This window comes from Chenopodium album, chromosome 11 (assembly GCF_948465745.1).
Source record: "Chenopodium album chromosome 11, dcCheAlbu1.1, whole genome shotgun sequence".
NCBI lineage: Eukaryota > Viridiplantae > Streptophyta > Magnoliopsida > Caryophyllales > Amaranthaceae > Chenopodium > Chenopodium album.
Window position 1 is genome coordinate 11,059,726 of NC_137844.1, and position 7,790 is coordinate 11,067,515.

The following is a 7,790-nucleotide window of genomic DNA, read 5'->3' on the forward strand; positions in this document are numbered from 1 at the left end:
TTTGGGAACTCGTGCCATTATTGAGATACTATGTATTAGTTTGTGAATAATTATTTGATCGATGTATGAGATCAAAAAGGTTGAGATTATTATTTTATTCTTGTTTTGAGGCTCAGCGTTATATACCTTGGTTCTTGGCATGTTGGTAACGAGATAATGATCATGAGTTAAGAATGAGGTACAATCTTTATTATTTATTTTTCTATGGTCCCCTACAGTGGGAATTGGCCCGTATGTGGTCTGGTTCAAGGTATTTTCTGGTTATTGAGAGTATTCAAGTTTTTATACTTGTTGGTTTATTTATTCGAATTACCCATGTCCAAGACTAGGTATAGAACAAAGAGCATGTCACACTTATTGGTTATGAGTTAATTGAGTGAAGGATTGTATTATTATTCGAGGTTGAGTTGATAAAGGTTATTTTTTTCAGAGTACAATGTGTAATGTAGTTTCGAACTACATTGTTTAATTGATCTAGTAATGTTAATTATTATATTATTCTTTGTATTCTGATGTATGGTGATTACTTAGCTTTTTGCTGACGTTTGTGTATTGTTTTGTTGTGCTAGTTGTGTTTGCGGCCATGTCTTTTTCTTATGGTGGCCCTGCGATGATCTATTTTGGAATTTGTCCTTAATGGTGAGCAGTCAAGATTGTAACAGGTTGATCAAGAGATGATCGTAGCTAAAGGAGCTCAAGTGTTTCGATTAATTTGTTATAACCAGTTTAATTTATAGAGTTGTATAAATAGCTCACTTAGATTATTGGGTTGTAATTATTGGGATTTTGTAAGCCTTAACACTTGACAAGTTGTTAAGTGTGACGGTGATACCTCCGATTTAGGTGTATGCTTCCGCAATTTTATTCAAAGGTTGTCTATTTTTCTTTTATTTATTGTTTATTATTAATAGTAAATCGGGGGTGTTACACTTTGTAACACTCCAATAATTCTCTCTTTAAACTTGTGAGCAACCTGAACAATATTCAAGAGAATTACTGGCGTGCTACCGCCACGTGTTCAAACGTAAAGGCTATATCAGAAATTAGCAGCGGAAAAACTAAATCAGTTATAAATAAGTTTCAAAACCAACAACCAAAACCAAATTAAATCTTATAACTTGGAACCATTAAGGCCCTTATTCAAAACTCAAACCAATAGAAGTAGTATGAAAGAAAAATTGAGTTTAAATCTTCAAAAGTAAATAACAATAAAAAATAAGAAAAGCAACCAACACTCCACTCAAGATCCCACCACCTAGATACGGATGCTGCATGTGTAAGAACCTGTGGTTAATCTGCTCCCCAATATTACAAGTGTAAAAATTAAATCGTCACAGGGTCATTGAAAGGCAAAGGCCATGACCAAAGAAAGACACACAAAGCACGCAATCAACAAAGCTGAGTACATACAAGCTACGAAACATAAAAGAAATCCCTAACATGCTACTAATAATCAATCATCACGCATCATTAGTTTGTAGACTCAACACATGACTCAACTATCACTTTACTAAGACTCCACTAATTAAAAGTAGTCAACTCATCATTTTTATTCATTGGATTAAGCAATAGACAAGGTTGTCCAACCTATGTTCCATTTGGAACATCAATAAAAGAAAACCTCATGCCTCCTTTAGGAAACATCAATAAAACATCCAACGACCACGGGCACGACTCCGTGACCGTAGCTAGTATGAGATCTCATCTAACTCCTAGTTTTTGAAAAGTATTTGAAATAAGAGACTCGTAGATCAGACGGCCTCGAGAAAAGTGCACGGCTAATACCTCGTGTACCCCAACCCCTGATTGTCATTACTCCAGATGTGCACAAATCCAGAGTTTTATTGCTCATCCATCTTGCATTTTACGTGATTTACAAGTTTAGACTTGGTGATGACTGGTATGCAAAACAATATAATCAATCAAATATCACATCATTCCAAGCTATCCAAATTTCCAATTCAATTCTTGATTTATTAGTGGCAAACAATATTTAGTATTGAATCCTTTAACTACCTCGGTGTATAAACACCTTAAGTGCATAGGGCACTTCAAATCCTGAACCTCGTCTTAAAAGACTTTAATAAACTCCCTCTACTCAAATCATTATTAATTCATGAAAGCGTATTAAAAATTATCCTCATGGAACCAATATCAAAATTAATTCCACTTATAGACAACCAAGAATCCATAACCTTTAATTAATCATAACATATCCAATTGGTAAGACAACCACTTATACATCACCCACAACCGTATTCATATACTTATATCTCAAACATGCCTCATACATAATGTACGGAAATCACAATGTATAACCAAATAATTTAGCCCAGTCTTCTCTATACATGATACTAGGTTCTCGATACATCCCTAAACATGCATCTAAAGGCAAGGTTTCGTAACTCGTACTTACCTTGAATAATAAACAAATTGGTAAACCGCTTTTCCAACTAAAAACACCATCTATAAAGTCTTCTCCTAAACCAAACAACAAATTCTCCATCAATACCCAAACAATCAAATTTACAGTAGTACTAACTTACTTTAAAACCTTCAAAATCCAATCAAACCACACTTTAAAACCTTCCCTTTAGTTAAAATTAAAGGCATTTATATAGTTCTTAAATTTTCTTCACAAAAACCTTAAAATACACTCTTATACATGAAATTACAGCAAGTTTAAAGTTTTATAAAAATCTGAAAATTATTTAAAAACCCCTAAATAATCTCCCTTTTTAATGGGTGATTAAACCCTTTTTATAAAACATCAAAAGTAGTACTAAGAAACTATTTCCAGCACTTTAGATTAATTAAAAACCCTTCAAAACGTCATCAATACATCACTTTTATACTCAATCATCAATTAAAACACTAAGTACACAAAAGCCCCAAATTTCTTTGATCATAAGAACCCTAGAATCTCATTTCAATAAATTAAAACCCTAGGTTTTATAATCACAAAATCTGAAAAATTATAACACAATTATAATATGAAATTATAACTTAAAATCATCACAATATAGTTTTTCATACTAATTAAATTAATTTCAAATAATTAAATCAAACCCATAATAATTTCATAAACATCAAACAAATAAATAAGTAAAACAAGAGAGAGAGAAGAGATAGGGTGGTGGCTGGGTCATGTGGCTGGGCTGCGTGGGTCGTCGGCGACCAAGAAACGGCGGCCAGCCGGCAACAGCTCACGGAAAGCATAGCAGTAGCAGCATGAGTTTCTCACGTAAGAGGAGGAAAAAAAAGAAGAAAGGAAAAAAAAAGGAAAATGAAAAAGAAAGAAGAAAAAAAAAATAAAGGAAAAAAATGAAGGAAAAAAAAAATAAAGAAAAATAAAGAGAAGAGAATTTACTAACCTTTTTGTGAGGGGAAAATTTTGGGGATTAATGGGGTATTTATAGGAGAGAATATTGTAGGGTAAGTAGGAAGACTGGGCCTTAAAAATATAATGGGCTAATTAAGGAATAAAATGAACTATCTTTGTATAGGTATAAATTAAAAAATGAAGGTACATATAATAATTTATACTAAAATAATTTTCGACCAAAATTAATAATTTGAAACTTTTGAAATTAAATTTTGGAAAAAAAATACAAATAAATATTATAAGTAAAATAAAATTTCATCTATAAAATATTTAAAAATACGGGGGATTACAATCTACCCCTCTTAAAAGAAGTTTCGTCCTCGAAACTTAACCCAACAAAAACCATAATTTCTCCAAAACTATTCAAATTTTTGTATTGCTGTAAATTGCTTGATCCTCAACATGTATACTCAACTAACCGAACTAATACGCAATAAAATCGTACTTGGCCAAAGTTTACATACTTTAATTGCATGTAAATACAATAATAATGTTCAATAATAAGAAAAATCACACAAACTCAAGCAATAAATAGCATAAATTAGGTAAAAAGCGCAAAATTATATTGCATTTTACCCCTCTTAAAGAAAAGAGTTACACCCCCGTAACTCACCTCAATTAATAAACAACTCATTAGGCACTTCCTTACCATCTCATATTTCTTCAATAATTTATCCTCAACTTGCTGTTCTCCAATTTTCTTAAATATTGACGGTTCAATTAACAAGATACTTAATAATCTCTCTAGCTCTTCTTGATTGTCAACCTCCATAGTCCATCATAATCAAATGTTTCATCACTCTCCAAGTATAATCCAAAATAGATTTATAAGGTTTCTCAAATAAATACTCATTGGTTGCAAAAATTGAAAGAGATATTAAATAACAGAACTATAGATCTTACTAATAACCCAAAGCACCAAATAAATAATATCATTAAATAAGCATAAACAAATAGCCACATAATTACATGCTTCATATAATGATCATTCATATATACATATTACATTGCACAAATCATCACAAATTAATCTATATCGTATTCTTTAATCCTTACACATGATTCTAGGTGATCACAACACCCAAATTTGCACGATTATATAAAACATATACAATTAAATATAACTTGCATAATCACTACATTCAAAAATAAATAGCACCAAAGAATTAAATTACAAAGCACATAGAAAGAAATCATCTAACCTATATGCCCTTCTTAAGACTACCCAAAACTCACCAATAAAATAAAATAATTACTCCATTTCAAAGAATAAAATAAATACCAAAATTCATTTCATTTAAAAAAAAATAATAATAATAATAATGAATAACACAATCATAAAAAAAAAATTCATATATTTTATTTTTAAAATGCCAGATTTATTTTTAATAAAATAATTTTTCAAAATTAAAGTTTAATTTTAAACCAAAAAATTAAATCCAAAATCACAACACTTAAAACATTAGGCGCCCAAATTAATGGATAAAAGACATTATTACCCTTAATGAAAGAGAAAGAAAAAGAGGGTGAAGAAAGGATAGTAAGGGTATTTTTGTATTTTTGTTAGTTATTCCATTCTAATCTCAACTCATACCAAACAATGGAATACACTATTTTTATCCTTATTCCATCTATTAATTTCCATTAATTTGGGCGCCCATATTTGGGTGTCAATTCTAGAATGGTAATCACACGACCTTAATTATTTTTTTTTTTGATTTGTTTGATTATAAATTGCTAGTATTAATTGTACTCCGTATTGTTATGTGTAAATATTATAATTTGTGAATTATTTATGATCATGATTTATATGTATATGATTAGTGTGTGGTATTATATGATTTAATTGTCGCATTGATTGAGTATTTCTAGGGTTTTAATGTTGTTGCTATAGAGAGTATTGTTTTATTGAGGTTTTTGGGTTGTTAATGCAGATTATTATTTTTGGGTTGAGATTTGATTATATTTGGGTTATTAGTGTTTTTTTTAAGAGTTGAGAGATTATGAATCGTATTGTCATGTAATTTGGGAACTCGTGCCATTATTGAGATACTATGTATTAGTTTGTGAATAATTATTTGATCGATGTATGAGATCAAAAAGGTTGAGATTATTATTTTATTCTTGTTTTGAGGCTCAGCGTTATATACCTTGGTTCTTGGCATGTTGGTAACGAGATAATGATCATGAGTTAAGAATGAGGTACAATCTTTATTATTTATTTTTCTATGGTCCCCTACAGTGGGAATTGGCCCGTATGTGGTCTGGTTCAAGGTATTTTCTGGTTATTGAGAGTATTCAAGTTTTTATACTTGTTGGTTTATTTATTCGAATTACCCATGTCCAAGAGTAGGTATAGAACAAAGAGCATGTCACACTTATTGGTTATGAGTTAATTGAGTGAAGGATTGTATTATTATTCGAGGTTGAGTTGATAAAGGTTATTTTTTTTTCAGAGTACAATGTGTAATATAGTTTCAAACTACATTGTTTAATTGATCTAGTAATGTTAATTATTATATTATTCTTTGTATTCTGATGTATGGTGATTACTTAGCTTTTTGCTGACGTGTGTGTATTGTTTTGTTGTGCTAGTTGTGTTTGCGGCCATGTCTTTTTCTTATGGTGGCCCTGCGATGATCTATTTTGGAATTTGTCCTTAATGGTAAGCAGTCAAGATTGTAACAGGTTGATCAAGAGATGATCGTAGCTAAAGGAGCTCAAGTGTTTCGATTAATTTGTTATAACCAGATTAATTTATAGAGTTGTATAAATAGCTCACTTAGATTATTGGGTTGTAATTATTGGGATTTTGTAAGCCTTAACACTTGACAAGTTGTTAAGTGTGACGGTGATACCTCCGATTTAGGTGTATGCTTCCGCAATTTTATTCAAAGGTTGTCTATTTTTCTTTTATTTATTGTTTATTATTAATAGTAAATCGGGGGTGTTACAATGCTCATGTGAAAAAAAAATGAGAGAGAAAAGGTCGTGGGTAATAATGATTGTTTTCATATGTGAATGAACAAGGGTAATAGAGAATTTTGTGTGTGAACACAACCAAAAAGTGAAAAAACATACCATATAGGGAAATTGTGCAATTAATATACTACTTTCCTAAAAGAAAAATAGTAAAATTAAATAAACGGAGGAAGTATATATGTTTTAAAATTTCGTTTCACTTAAGCTAATTTTCTAATAAATCCTAACTTTGTTCAATTTTTTGATTTTTTTTGAATTATCAGCTTTATTTATAAAAAACAAAGTAGGTCAAACTTTCAAAAGCCAACACAAAGGAGTCTAATAAAATGGCTTGGGACTCAGGGCCTGTTCACATTTACTTAATTTCAGTTTAGTTTAGTTTAGTTCAGTTCAGCTCCAATCAGTTCAGTTCAACTCCAATCAATTCAGTTTAGTTCACCTCCAATCAGTTCAATTCAGTTCAGCTTTTAATTTCCCTCTCTCATAAAATATTCATTTCAGTTCAGTTCAGCTCCAATCAGTTCAGTTCAGTTCAGCTCCAATCAGTTAAGTTCAGTTTAGTTCAGCTCATTTCAGTAAATGTGAATGGGCCCTAAACAATTCTTCAGCTCGTTTTTACAATCAAGCCAATATTAAAGCAACAACACCATATACAATTATAAGACATTTTTGGTTGGTGCCTACAACATAACAAATATATATCATATAATGCACAGACATATTAAGTTTTCCATATTTTCGTTAATCTATATGACATACACATAAACTTTTTTTTTTCTTGAAGGCTTTTTTTTTTTTTTTTTGAAGGCATGACATACATGCACATAAATCATTGACCCATATCTCAATTAATAAAGAATCAATACTAGAAAAGAAAGAATCATAATTTTGATATATTTCCTTCTTTAATTCAAACAAATACGGAGTAAAGTTAATTTAATATGCCTTTTATAGTAGAAAATAAAAAGTGATTTTCATATCTTTTAGTATAAAAGGGTGTCCCCTTTAACAATCCAACACAAACATTTCTAATCAAAAAGATTAATAAGAAATCAAGAAAATATTAGCAAGCTATATAATAAGAGTACAAGTGAAATATGGAGATGAAGAAGGTTGTTAGTTTTCTAATGTTGATGGTGATTTTGGTGGTTGTAACTAAAACTCAACTCGCCTCGGCTGTCCGACAATATCCCGTTAGCCCCTTACCCTCAAACAACCTCTTCCAAGCGCTAACTCCGAATGGTGATGTTGGCCTTCAGTGCATAGGTGCTGGCCAAATATGCGGAGATATGAGAAATTATTGTTGTCAAAGTTATTTTTGCAAACCAATTACTGAAGCTACCGGCATATGTACTTCGCTACAAACGTTACCCCCTATACCACCCCCTAGTTAAGTTAGACATGTTACGTTAATCTAGAATGT